Source organism: Cryptomeria japonica, chromosome 9 (genome assembly GCF_030272615.1).
Source record: "Cryptomeria japonica chromosome 9, Sugi_1.0, whole genome shotgun sequence".
NCBI lineage: Eukaryota > Viridiplantae > Streptophyta > Pinopsida > Cupressales > Cupressaceae > Cryptomeria > Cryptomeria japonica.
Genome location: NC_081413.1, coordinates 381,832,536 through 381,847,513, shown reverse-complemented (window position 1 = coordinate 381,847,513; position 14,978 = coordinate 381,832,536).

Here is a 14,978-nt window from a genome sequence, read left to right as displayed (position 1 = left end):
GCTTAGCAGAGTTTTGATTGAACTCAATGATTGATAGAAAACCATGATTGATAGGTTTTAAAATGATTTGATAGCTTCAACTCGATTTGATAGATAGATAGTGTAAGTTTCTTCAATTTGATTTGATAGATAGATAGCGTAAGTTGCTTCAGTTTGATTTGATAGATAGATAGCGTAAGTTGCTTCAATTTGATTTGATAGATAGATAGCATATGTTGCTTCAGTTTGATTTGATAGATAGATAACATAAGTTGCTTCAGTTTGATTTGATAGATAGATAATTGATGACTGATCTATTTCTCTTGGTAAATAGGAGAAACCTGATGTTCTCTAGTATCAGAAGAAATTCTCGGTAGTACGACATTTAGTGCCAGAGCTGACATAGGCAGAGGTGAGACATATAGATGCCTGCGGTTTATGCCATTTGTTGTATATGCTTGAGATTACACATAATAGAGGATTGTTGATGGCGTTAGCTGAGAGATGGCACAATGAGCATAACACTTTCCACCTACCCACGGGTGAGATTAGTGTGATGCTCAAGGATGTCTATAGGATTCTACACATCCCAGTGACTGGTGAGTTAGTGCAGTATGACTTTCAGGATCGTGTTGGGACAAAGGCTTGTAGAGCCATTTTTTCTTATGAGAGCATCTCTAGAGGAAAGATTTGGTGGGAGGATATGGTTATGTATTATGAGACTCTCCCTGTGATTCTTGTTGGTTTGATTGGAGGATTTATTTGTCCTGATAGGCGATTGCGAGGTTTTGCTGTTGGATGGGGTGAGATTCTTTAGAGTATGATGCAACATTGGACTCAATATGCTTGGGGTGTATGTATGTTGGCACATTTATATCATGATCTTCATCAGGTGGTGTATGATGAGAGTGCTAGTTTGTCTACATGATGCATACTATTACAGATCTGGTGCGGGGAGCACATTGCTATTACTCGGCCTATCCATCATAGAGTTCATGGAGAGAGGCAACCATATGTGTATCTTTATGCAAGTATCCTTACTCAACATAAGCTGGGTAAGATGGAGATGAGGGTGGAGATGGAGGTGGGGGTAGTAGGATACCTGGATAGAGAGGAGGTCAATTGAGAGTCCATGGAGGACTGTTTGGACTAGTTGGCAGGATTGGGAGACCACGTCCTATGGGTGGGAGAGATGTTCGATGGATTGGGAGGGATACTGGCAGGGAAGGGATGAGATCACTGAGAGGGTTTCCATTGATAGGAGGAGGTAGGATGATTGGACTGGATGGGGGTTGTGGGAGAGGCATTGATTTTGGTCAGATTCAGCCAGACCCTAGAGTTATTGCAGCTCATGGTGGAGATGATGAGGATCCAGAGGATCACGTTCCACTTATTAGACGACGGGTTTTGAGAGCTACTCGAATTGAGATTCCAGCAGGTGGATAGGGAGGTGGTGAGGAGGGGATTGGGGTTCATGCACCATAGTGATATTTTCCAGAGCAGGATGCACCAGAGCATGATATGCCAGAGCAGGAGACTATTGATAGTCTTAGAGCATAGATTGAACAGCTTTGAGCATAGGCATAGAATTTCATGGCTGAGAGGGATAGAGATGTTCAAAGATAATAGGATACTTAGGGCCTTCTTGATCATATTCAGTAGGTTGGATCGGGTACTCTCTCAGCTGACACTATTAGAACACTAGTTTGGGCCAGGAAGGAAACTTCCCGTTGGCAATGACTATATGAGGAGGTAGTCGCAGAGAGCCAGAGAGCAGGTAGTTTTCATACTACCATGTTGTTGGATACTAGAAGTGGTGGAGTCATGGGACCTCCTCAGAGGAGTGGTGATCATGGGAAACAAACATCTAGAGGATCTTCGTGCCCACAACCATAGAGACGGACAGAGTCAGGTGGTAGTGATACAGGATAGCCGTGACTTGATTTGGAGGCACTTGTATTGTTTATCTGATATCATTGTATACTTGGACTTTTTATTGTTTTATGATGATCTATATGCAGACATGGACTTTATATGATGATGATCTTTATTATGTTACTCTATTTTATGATCTATATGCATTGATTATATGGATGCAATGATTATATGGATGATGATATGATGATGATTTATTTTTCCTTGCTTTATAATAATGATCTACATGATGCAATGATAGATGTTTTTTTGATTTTTGATTTTTGAAGACCTTGGATGCAAATGAAAATGATTACTAACTTAAATGATGCAATGATCTATATGGAAATGCAAATGAATGATTATGCTAATAGGCTAGTCGAATGTTTTTTATTTTTGATGCAATTTTGAAAATGACGTGAAAATTCAAATGCAATGATTGATTGATTATATGATTATGAGTCCAAGTGAAAAGATGCAATTAAATGAGATGAAATGATAATGCAAATAATAATGATGATACCCTACATAATTAATGAAATCAACTTAATTGAATGCAAATTAATGTAATGATTTAAATGCAACTAAATGATTTGAAATGATTCTAAGGATGAATGCACCTAAAATGAGCAAATGTAAATTGTTTTTGTTTGTCCAAGTATACTCAATCATGATTTATGACTGTTGATCTATTAATGAAATGATATGCTTATAATGCAACTGACAATGAATGCTTATAATGCAGATGAATAATGAGTTAATCTAAAATGATCTAACTAAAAATGATACTGCCATTCTTCATATGTGATCTTGTAACAGTGCTTGATTTCATCATTGAGCTTTAAAATATTGTAAGAAAATACAAACAACTTGATATAATGATTCAAGATGACCTAATTATTTCTTGCATGGATTTTTATATAGAAAGTTAATGCAAGCAACTTGATATAATGGATCAAGTTGACTTGAGTATTGCTTGTAGAACAGACAAGGATTATCTCCTTTCATGCATGACTTGGAGCGTCCTCCTTGAGCTTTTGCCGATCATATCCTGAGACAAGTACATACCATAATAAGAGATAAACCATAGACAACAATCAAAGAAAAATAATCATGCCCCATCATATCTTCTCTAGTCATGGACATCCTTGAGTCGCATAGAGTACATGATTAGCAATAAAATTGAGATATAAACACTAAATCTTGTATGTCATTCACATGTTCTTATGGTCATTAACTCAGATAATCATTTTGATGAATGATCTTTGATAATCCTTTATTACTTGCTGGTTGATTCTTCAATTTCTGAGTGTCATGATTCAGTTGTTGATAAAATGGCTCTATCTTCATTGCTTTGTTGCTCGTTATCTGCTTCAAAAACCCTAGGTGTTTTTGTTTTTTCTAAGTTTTCCAAATGTTTTGGGATTTTCAAAGATTCAAAAGATCACCTTAGCAAAAGGAATTAGGATTTTGCCCATAGTGGAATTTTTTATTTATTATGGATGTATGAATTGATCAAGATCCAAACCATGGTGGGATACAAAATGCAGATTGATTGCTTCTGATAAGATCTAGGACAATGACTACGACAAGTATGTCAAAGATTGATAATTGTTGGTAGGCTACATATTTCCTGCTAATGGTTCAGAGCAATGGATGTGAAAGATGGAATGGATAAGCTAGGAAGTGATAGATTGAATATGATGGAGTGGACAAGTCTGCAAAGCAATCTCATAGATGGAGGAACTTACTTTGTAGATAGCGCTTGTTTACCAAGTTTTCACAATCTAAATTTATTGCACTTTTCTCTATCTCTTTTTTTTTTAAGGGATTTTTTTGCTTTTTGGATTCGATGTGCCAAATCGAGATCAAAACTAGTAGCATTGAAGAATGAAGAACCTTAATTCCCCTCGTGTTTACTAATTTTTTCAAGACTTTATATGCTTTTTATTGATTTTTTTTTTCAAGACTTTATATGCTTTTTATATCTCAAGCATAGAATTTCTTGAGATGGACAGAATTGATAGGTTCATCAAACCAATCACCTTCAAGGGTAGATAACTTGTATGCTCCTAATCCATATGCTGCTACTATGACAAAAGGTCTTAGCCAATTTGGTTCAAATTTTCCCTTCTTGTCTCGGTCTTGCTGATTTCTTGGATTCTCCCTTAGAACTATATCTCCAATCTAAAAATGTGCGGCTTGACCCTGTGGTTATAACTTCTTGCCATTCTTTGTTGATATACTTTTAAATGATCTATTTCATTTTGGCGATGTTCCTGAATTAGTTCAAGTTCTTGGAGTTGAGAGACTCATTGTTCTTCTTCTAGTATAAGACCTTGCAAGGATACTTGTAGAGAAGGTATCTCTACTTCTATAGGTAATATGGATTTTGATCCATAGACCAAACAATATGGAGTTTCCCCAGTTGGAGTGTGGAGGCTAGTTCGGTATTCCCAAAGAGCAGGATTTAGCTGAATGTGCCAGTCTTTTCCAGCTTCATTGACTGTTTTCTTCAAGATTTTCAAGATAGTTTTGTTTGATGCCTCAACTTGACCATTTCCCTGTGGATAATATAGAGTAGAAAACCTATGTTGGATATGAAATTGTTCACATAGCTCCTTCACATCTTGATTTTTGAATGGTCTTCCATTATTAGTGATAATGGTCATAGGAACTCCATAGTGATAGATTATATTATTCAAAATAAATGATGATATTTGTTTTCCTGTCACCATTGTTAAAGAAACTGCTTCAATCCATTTAGTAAAATATTCAGTAGCAATCAGAATAAACTTATGTCCATTAGAAGATGAGGGATTTATCTTTCCTACCAAATCAAGGCCCCATTGAGAAAATGGCCATGATCCTATCATAGGATATAACTCTTATGCTGGTGCATAAATGAGATTCCCATGGATCTAACATTGTTTGCATGTTCTAGCATATGCGAATGAATCTCTCTCCATAGTAGGCCAATAATAACCCATACGAAGAAGTTTCTTATCAAATGTTAAACCACTTAGTGTGTGCCACAAATACCTACATGAACATCGTTAAGAACTTTCTCAAATTCTTCTTGTTCAAGACATCTCAACAAAGTACCATCTAGACCATGCCCATATAGGATATCAACAATAATAGTATAGCGAGAGGACTGAGAGATAAAATTCCTTCTATGATTGCAGGATAAGTCAAGAGGAAGGATATTTTCTTTTAAATATTGATAAGTTTTACCGTATGAGGATTGATTGGTTCCTGATATATGGCAAATTTGGTAGGTATGCTGGGATTGAATGGTGGGGGTTAAGATATCTTCCACGATAAATTCGTAACGATGTTGATTCTCCTTATTTTGCAAGAGAGATGCTATTGTAGCCATTGCATCTGCTGCTTTATTCTCATTTCTTGGAATCTGGGTGAATGATACTTCTTTAAAGTTTTCTTTAAAATCCTCTACCAGCTATTGTATGGCATGAGCTTATCATCCTTAGTTTGATATTCATCATTTATTTGGTTGATGATAAGTTGTGAATCACCATAGACATGTAGTTCTTTGACGTTCCATTCAATGACCATTTTAAGCCCAATAGCCAATGCTTCATACTTTGCAGTAATTATTGGTTCATGGAAATTGCAGTCTATATGATTTCAAAATTGTGTGTCCCTGAGGTGTGATGAAAAAGATTCCTACACTTGATCCATATTGTGTATAATAACCATCAAAGTACAATCCTAAAGGTTTGTACTTACTATCAAGATATCTACATCAGGAAATTTGATGTGCAAAGGCATGTCATTTTGTAAAGGTGCATCAGCCAATTGATCAGTGATGACTTGTCCCTTGATAGATTTTTGGTCAACATAATCTATATCAAATTCACTTAGTATCTTAACCCATTTGGCTAGTCTCCTTGTCAAGGTTGACTTGCTCAACAAATATTTGAGGGGATCTATCTTTGCTATTAGTTTTACAGAATGAATCAACATATAATGTTGTAGCTTCTAAGTTGCAAATACAACTGCTAGACATGTCTTTTCTATTGAGGAATAATTTAATTCATAACCAACAAGCGGTCTACTGATATAATATACTATTAGGTCCCAGAGACAATTGAGAGGGGGGGAGGGGTAAATCAGTTGTCCAATAAATTCAACCAAAATTAACTTAACCAAAACTTAATGCTTAATACTGGTAAATAGAATTTTATGTCGGTAGACAGTCTTAATAGTTAATTGTAGTACCGGTAAAGATTAATGTATGAAACAGAAGGACAATAACATCCACAATACATAACACCAATGTTTGTACATGGAAACCCTGTAAGGGAAAAAACCACGGTGGGAAGCCTTACCCACAATCAAATGATACTATTGTAGATAGTATGTGTGTACAATATGGATTCTGCACATGCATAAAGGCCAACTGCCTAGAGCTCACTGCTTAATCACAAAATGAGAGTCACACTGACTACAATTAGATGGTTAAATCCAATAATAATGTACTGTACAAAATAGCATCTTCATATGCTGGATTTAGTACCGGTTAAGTTCTGATTGCCTTCACCAAACCTTCCTTCAACCTTCAAATGATGTCTACGTGTATACCTCTGCTTACTTTTTCATATACCTTATTGCAATCCTTTTTGCATTCACAATCCCATCTTCTTTTTGATCTTACAAATAAGATCTTGCATATATACCATAACCTAAGACCAATTGAATAGGTTAGCTCACTAAAAGGTATTACAATAAAATCAATTACAAACAAATCAATATTCGATGCATGATGTCGGATCAATGCATTTACAATAATAATAAATCATTTCCATAACATGCTGTGCTGATCTGGAATAGATAAGTCAGTCGGTACTTATCCTGGACCTATTTTCCGGTAACAACAAATATGCAAACCCAAATAAAAAGTTAATCAAATCACCAAAACCAAGTGATCGAATAATGTCTTCGACATAACCAAGTAGTTTCCAAGTATTTCCAAGTGTCGTGAACAATATAATCTTCCGATGAACCAAATACACTCTCTATTTTGCTGGTGAACATAACCAAAATCTCCAAGTGCTAATAAGTGTTGACAAGCGATGACAAGTGTTAACATCAATGACAAAACCATATCAACATATCCAAAATAACAACAATCTCCCCCTTTGGAATTCATGGCAACACAAGATGGAAAAACCATCAAAGTGCCAAAACAGAAATGCCAAAAACCAAAAAAAATCAACACTCTCCCAAAGAGTGATAACTCAATGATGAGCAAGTAGTACCAAACTGGTACTGAGAGGGGGGGGTGAATTAGTATAGACAAAATATAGTCCCAAACCAGTTCAACAACAATTACTCCAAATGACTGGCAAACAGTGACACCGGTTTGAAACAGATTGCAACCAGTAAAACCCAGAACAACTAAAACAATCATAAACCGGTTACTCACTTAGCTTTCCACTCAACTCAGAACTACACTACCATTTCACCCTTATGTATGAACAGGTAATCTATCATCATAGTCTTCAAAATAGCTAGTTCAACATGTTTTATTGACAGGCATAAAACACAGAACCATCATATGCTTAACAGGTAATAACAAAGCATCACAAGATAAAAGCATCACACATGACACACATATTTTTCACGTGGAAACCCAACTGGGAAAAACCACGGTGGGGATGAATACCCACAAGCTTGTTGTTGAACTATTTGCAAGTCCTCTCTGTTAGGAGCCTTGTCCAGTTAAATACATTACAAAAGGTTCTGCTAGGAAGTGATCCTGTTAGAGATCACCCGGTTAAGGGATGGCTACAATACCCGATTAAGGTTAAACCCTATTAAGGGTACCTTGTTAGAGGATTTCAAGAACTCAATAGCTAAAGGATTTACAAAGCTCTCTAGCTTTCCAGATCTCAATAACTTTGAGTTACCCTGTTAAGGGATTTACAGCAAGCCAGTTAAGGCTACCTTGTTAGGGGATTTTCCAACTGTTGAGGTGGTTAGAGATCAACAAGTATTACAATGATCTAGTAACAACACTCAATGCCAATGCAGATCCGCTTAAGCTCCTCTTCACTTTCTGCACTTACACTCTGCAAGTATCACTTCTCTCCTCTGGTCTGGCAAGGATCTTGTATCCCTTCTCTTGGATACTCACACATAGCTTTTGCCAACAACCTCTGAAAGAATCACAACATCGACCTTATAGGACAACAGACAGGTCGGTAGCATAAACCCTAAACCCTAGACCTGTTAGGTTAAGGAATTCAAACAGTTCAATCCTGATCATTGATCATACTGTATTAGATGCAACAGATCTTGAATAAATCTCAAGACATTCTCCATCGTTCATTATCCACCGATTTCATGGTGGCTGATAATCCATCACGCATTTTCATCGTTTACAAACTTCACACATTCTCGAGGTAGATAGGGATAGTCTTCTTCATGCAAGATCCTTCACACACACAAGGCTGACGTGGCAACATGATCTGTTCTTTATTACAATGCTAGCTCATCACACAATGTCACCGGTTGAGCCATACAGGCTTGAAGCACTTCAACCGGAAACCCTGAAGTTGAGACTACCAACTGGTAGTCATACAATGCTTCCATGTGCCGGTTCTCATAACCATATGCCGATTCATCTTGAACAAGCACACCACTTCACTTTGGCACAAATGTCGGTTCACAGTGTTATACTGGTTCTCACATATGTCGGTTCATACCTCTTCAACATATTGACAACAATGACAACATACAATGTCATTATGTCCACATACCGGTTCACATAATGCCAACAATCTCCCCCTTTGGCATTGATGGTAATATACAAAGATATCTCTTCGCTTCACATTTTCTCCCCCAATTTCTGCAGATATCTTCTCTACTTGACATCTTCTCCCCCTTTGACAACAATGCCAAAGTGGAGGCATAAGCTTCCCTGTTTCATTATGCTGCTCCCCTTGAGGAGTAGCATCCTTCAACACATCAATCCTAAAGAAAGATTTGACTATGCAATACATGACTGATGTGGAGCATATACCTTTAGTTCACCTCCTGAAGGGGCAGTACCCCTAATTCACCTCTTAAGTGTGTAAATGTAGTCTTTGGGAGAGGCTTGGTGAATATGTCTGCTAACTGCTCCTTACTGGACACATGCTCCAGTGCAATCTCTTTGTTCTAAACCTTTTCCCTCAAGAAATGATACTTAAGCTCAAAGTGCTTGGTTCTAGAATGTAAAACCGGATTCTTTGAAATATTGATAGCACTTGTGTTATCACAAAATATACTTACCGGTTCAGATACAAGGATTTTAAAGCCTTTTAGTACATGCTTCATCCAAATTGTCTGAGTGCAGTTCATGAAAGCTGCAACATACTCCGCTTCCGCTGTAGATTGAGAGATACAACTCTACTTTTTACTCATCCATGAGACTAGTCTAGCACCAAGGAAGAATGCACCACCAGTTGTGCTCTTCCGGTCATCTATATTACTAGCCCAATCAACATCTATGAACACTTTCAAGTTGAAGTCCTTGCTATATGGATACCACAATCCATAGTCAACAGTTCCCTTCAGATACCTAAGAATCTGCTTGACTGCAACCAAGTGGGATTCTCTTGGACTTTTTTGGAACCTTGCAGTAATGCCAACTGCATGTGCAATAGCCGGTCTTCTATGCACTACATAATGCAATTTACCAATCATTGATCGGTATTCCTTCTCATCAGCCAATGTTGAGTCATCCTCTTTGGACAGTTTACAACCAGTCACCATTGGTGTACCAACCGGTTTGCTATCTTCCATGCCAAAGGTCTTCAACACCTCTTTGACATACTTGGACTGAGTGATAAAGATTCCATCCTTCATCTGTTGGATCTATAGTCCAATGAAGAACTTAATCTCCCCTATGAGTGACATCTCAAACTCTTCCTTCATCTCATCAACAAACTCATGACTCATCTTGTCATCTCCACCAAAGATAATGTCATCAACAAATACCTCACAGATCAGGATCTAATCTCCTTCAGACTTCAAGTAGATATTACTATCTTCACTTGTTCTCTCAAATCCAATCTTCACAAGATGGGAATGAAGGTGCCCATACCATGTCCTAGGTGCTTTCTTTAGACCATATAAGGCTTTATGTAGCCTACATACCATGTCACTATCTTTAGATAGGGAAAACCCATCTGGTTGCTCAATATACACCTCCTCTTCAAGTACACAATTTAGGAATGTTGATTTTACATCCATTTGATATACTTTTAAGCCTTTAAAAGTTGCATATGCAAGAAGCATACGAACTCCTTCCAATCTAGCTATAGGAGAAAAGGTTTCTCCATAGTCTTCTCCTTCTTCTTGAGCATATCCTTTGCACACCAATCTGGCATTGTTCCTAATCACTATGCCATCCTCATTCAGCTTGTTTCTGAACACCCATTTGGTGCCAATGACATTTTTATGCTCCGGTTTGGGTATCAAGGACCATGTACCATTTTTCTCTATCTGGTCAAGTTCCTCTTCCATTGCCTTGATCCAGTCTTCATCTTTATGAGCCTCTTTGAATGATTTAGGCTCAAATTCAGAGATCATACATGAGTTTTCTCTGATCTTTCTTCTTGTAAGGATTATTACATCCTTATCTCCTATGATCTGCTTAGGATCATGATTCAACTTGACATACCGAGGAATAGTCTTGACTGGTTCTTCTTGTTTTTCCTCTTCATCCTCATCTTCATCAGTATCAGCATTCACCGGTTCAAGAACACTGTTACTGGTACTTGGTTGATTGACAATTGGTTCCCAGAAGGTTGCAACCAGCTCATTTACAGCTTGCTCACTGCTAGTTTCTTAGAGGTTTCATCAACTCTCACATTGATACTTTCCATAATTCTCTGAGTCCTATTGTTGAAACACTTGAGAGTGTTACTCTTGGTGGAATATCCTAGGAATATTCCCTCATCACATTTTGTATCAAATTTGCTCTGGTGTTCACTTCTCTTGATGTAACATTTGCTACCAAACACTCTAAAGTAGCTAACCACAGGTGTCTTACCGGTCCAATACTCATAAGGAGTTTTGTCCTTACCTTTCTTTATGAGTACCTGGTTCATTGTGTAGACTATAGTGCTCACCGCTTCTCTCCAAAAGGTGTGAGCTACCTTTCCTTGAATCAACATGGTTCTAGTTTCTTCAACCACAGTCCAGTTATTCCTCTCTGCTAGGTCATTCTACTGTGGAGTCCGGGGGGTAGACAGTTGCCTCTTGATGCCAAATTCTTCACAATACTTGTTGAATTCACCGGAAGTGAATTCCCCTTCTTGACCAGTTCTGAGACACTTAATCCTTTTACCGCTTTTCTTCTCCACTAATGCTCTGAAAGATTTGAACTTCATAAAGGCTTCAGACTTGTCTTTCAAGAATGTGACCCATATCATTCTTGAGCAGTCATCAGTGAGAATCATGAAGTACCTATCACCCTGCACACTTCTAGTTTTCATAGGACCACACAAATCAGTATGCACAAGATCAAGCAAGTTGTCAGCAGTGAAAGCTATATCTTTAAAGGTTGAGGAAGACATTTTCCATAATTGATACTCTCTGCACAAGGTATTATCCGGTTTGCTTAGCACCGGCAACCCTCTAATTGCCTTGATCTTACTAGCCTTCATAATGTTATCATAGTTTACATGGCAGAGTCTCTTATGCCATATCTAGCTATCATCAAACTTAGCCATAAGACATGTACTTATATTTGCATTCAGATGAAATAGGTTACCTTTGGTCTGCATGTCGATGGCCACCAATTCACCATCTTTTCATTTGATTCTGCAAACTCCATTCTTGAATTCTAGAGTGAGGCCACTGTCATTCAGCTGGGCAACACTCAGAAGGTTGTGTCTGAGACCATCAACCCAGTACACATTGTCAGCACTACTCTTTCCATTCAGAGAGATGGACCCTCTACCTTTGACCATGCATGGTGCATCATTGCCAAAGCAAACCACACCACCATCATACTCCTCCAAGGATAGAAACTTGCTCTGGTCACCAGTCATATGGTGAGAATAGCCACTGTCAATGATCCACTCATTGGAATTATCAAACTGGGAGACAAGGGCCTTCTTGTCTGACACATCTTCTTTGACAGCAACAAACACAATATCTTCATTTTCTTCATCCTCTGATTCTTCATCTGTGACACCTTCATCAACTGCCAAAAACTAGTTTCTTCGGTTTCCTCCTTTGAATTTCTTGAACCTTTCCGGTTTGTCCTTGATATCGCCATTAGGACAGTTTATAGCAATATGTCCTATCCGATTACAAGAAAAGCATTTCAAAGGTAGCTTACCTTTGTATTTACTGGCTCCTTTAGGAAGCTTCCTGACAAGTAGAGCTTCAAATTCCATCAGAAACTCCTCATCATCCATTACTCTGCTCTGTCTTGGTTCACCACTAGTACTTGCTTCTTTTCCTTTCCTGGATGGTACAATAGAAGCTCTAAAAGCTTATTCAATCTTTTGAACACTGCCATCAAAACTATTTAGCTCATAAGCTATCAACTTTGCTATGATGGAGTCCAAGGATACCTTAGTCTTGTCTATTGATCTCAGCTCCTGAATAGAAGCAACCCTTATTGCATAGACTGGCAATAGGGATCTCAGGACTTTGCTTACCACAGTGGAATCTTCTATTTTACCACCTGCACTCTTGATTTCTCCAACAACTATTTTGATTCTTATTCCATAACATTGAATGGTCTCACCTTCAACCATCCACATATCTTCAAACTTCCCTCTCAGACTTTCTTCCTTTGCCTATTTTACATGTTCATCACCACCATAGATATTTTCAAGAGCATCCCATACCTCTTTGGGATTTACCTTGTCCTGAACATCAATAAACTCAATGTCAGATAGACTACTAATAAGGGCTTCCATGACTTGCCCATTTTCTTGTATCTCTCTCTTTTGGTCATCAGTGAGAGTACCGGTAGGGACAACATAGACATTCTCAACATAACTCCAGTGTTGAGCACCCATGCTTCTGATGAATATCTTCATCCTATCTTTCCATATACTAAAATTTTCCCTGTTAAACTTTGGACCTTCCCTCTTCATCATTTGACTGGGATCTTTACCTCAAGTGGTTAAGCTTACAACACAGAGGACCTGGAGGACGCTCTGATACCAATTGATAACTCAATGATGAGAAAGTAGTACCAAACCGGTACTGAGAGGGGGGGGTGAATCAGTATAGACAAAATACAGTCCTAAACTGGCTCAACAACAATTACTCCAACTGACTGGCAAATAGTGACACCGGTTTGAAATAAAGTGCAATCAGTAAAACCCAGAACAACTAAAACAATCATAAACCGGTTACTCACTTAGCTTTCCACTCAACTCAGAACTACACTACCATTTCACCCTTATGTATGAACAGGTAATCTATCATCATATCTTCACAACAGCTAGTTCAACATGTTTTATTGACAGGCATAAAACACAAAACCATCATATGCTTAACAGGTAATAACAAAGCATCACAAGATAAAAGCATCACACATGACACACATATTTTTCATGTGGAAACCCAACTGGGAAAAACCACGGTGGGGATGAATACCCACAAGCTTGTTGTTGAACTCTTTGGAAGTCCGCTCTGTTAGGAGCCTTGTCCAGTTAAAGACATTACAAAAGGTTCTGCTAGGAACTGATCCTGTTAGAGATCACCCGGTTAAGGGATGGCTACAATACCCAGTTAAGGGTTAAACCCTGTTAAGGGTACCTCATTAGAGGATTTCAAGAACTCAATAGCTAAAGGATTTCCAGAGCTCTCTAGCTTTACAGATCTTAATAACTTTGAGTTACCTTGTTAAGGGATTTACAATAAGTCGGTTAAGGCTACCCTGTTAGGGGATTTTCCGATTGTTGAGGTGGTTAGAGATCAACAGGTATTACAATGATCTGGTAACAACACTCAATGCCAATGTAGGTTCGCTTAAGCTCCTCTTCACCTTCTGCAGGTATTACTTCTCTCCTCTAGTCTGGAAAGGATCTCATATCCTTTCTCTTGGATACTCACACACAGCTTTTGCCAACAACCTCTGAAAGAATCACAACATCGACCTTATAGGACAACAGACAGGTCGGTAGCATAAACCCTAAACCCTAGACCTGTTAGATTAAGGAATTCAAACAGTTCAATCCTGATCGTTGATCATATTGTATTAAATGCAACAGATCTTGAATAAATCTCAAGACATTCCCCATCGTTCATTATCCACTGATTTCATGGCGGCTAATAATCCATCACGTGTTTTCACCGTTTACAAACTTCGCACATTCCCGAGGTAGATAAGGATAGTCTTCTTCATGCAAGATCCTTCATGCGCACAAGGCTGACGTGGCAACACAATCTGTTCTTTGTTATAATGCTAACTCATCACACAATGTCACTGGTTGAGCCATACAGGCTTGAAGCACTTCAACCAGAAACCCTAAAGTTGAGACTACCAACCAGTAGTCATACAACACTTCCATGTGTTGGTTCTCATTACCATATGCCGGTTCATCTTGAATAAGCACACCACTTCACTTTGGCACAAATGCCGGTTCATAGTGTTATACCGGTTCTCACATATGCCGGTTCATACCTATTCAACATATTGACATCAATGACAACATACAATGTCATTATGTCCACATACCGGTTACATAATGCCAACAAAGAGATGATAACCAGAAATAAAAAATACATAATATCTCTCCCCAAGGGATGAAGTCTCTCCCCCTAGGAATAATATGTGTTATCCATGTGTTTTTCCATATCAATCTCTCCCCCTTTGACATCAAATGCCAAAGCAATACAAAACCAAATACAATTAGTTCAAAGAACTTATCACAAAATACCAACTCATTCAATATACCAACTACTCCCCCTGAGAAGTAGCTCTCCTCATCAAAGCTAGAATAAAAGATTTCTCTGTTAATTCTTCTAGTTGATGACAAACATCAACTTTCTAAGTCTCTACCGGTGGGGTTAGGACTCCAAGTTGCTCTCTGAGATAC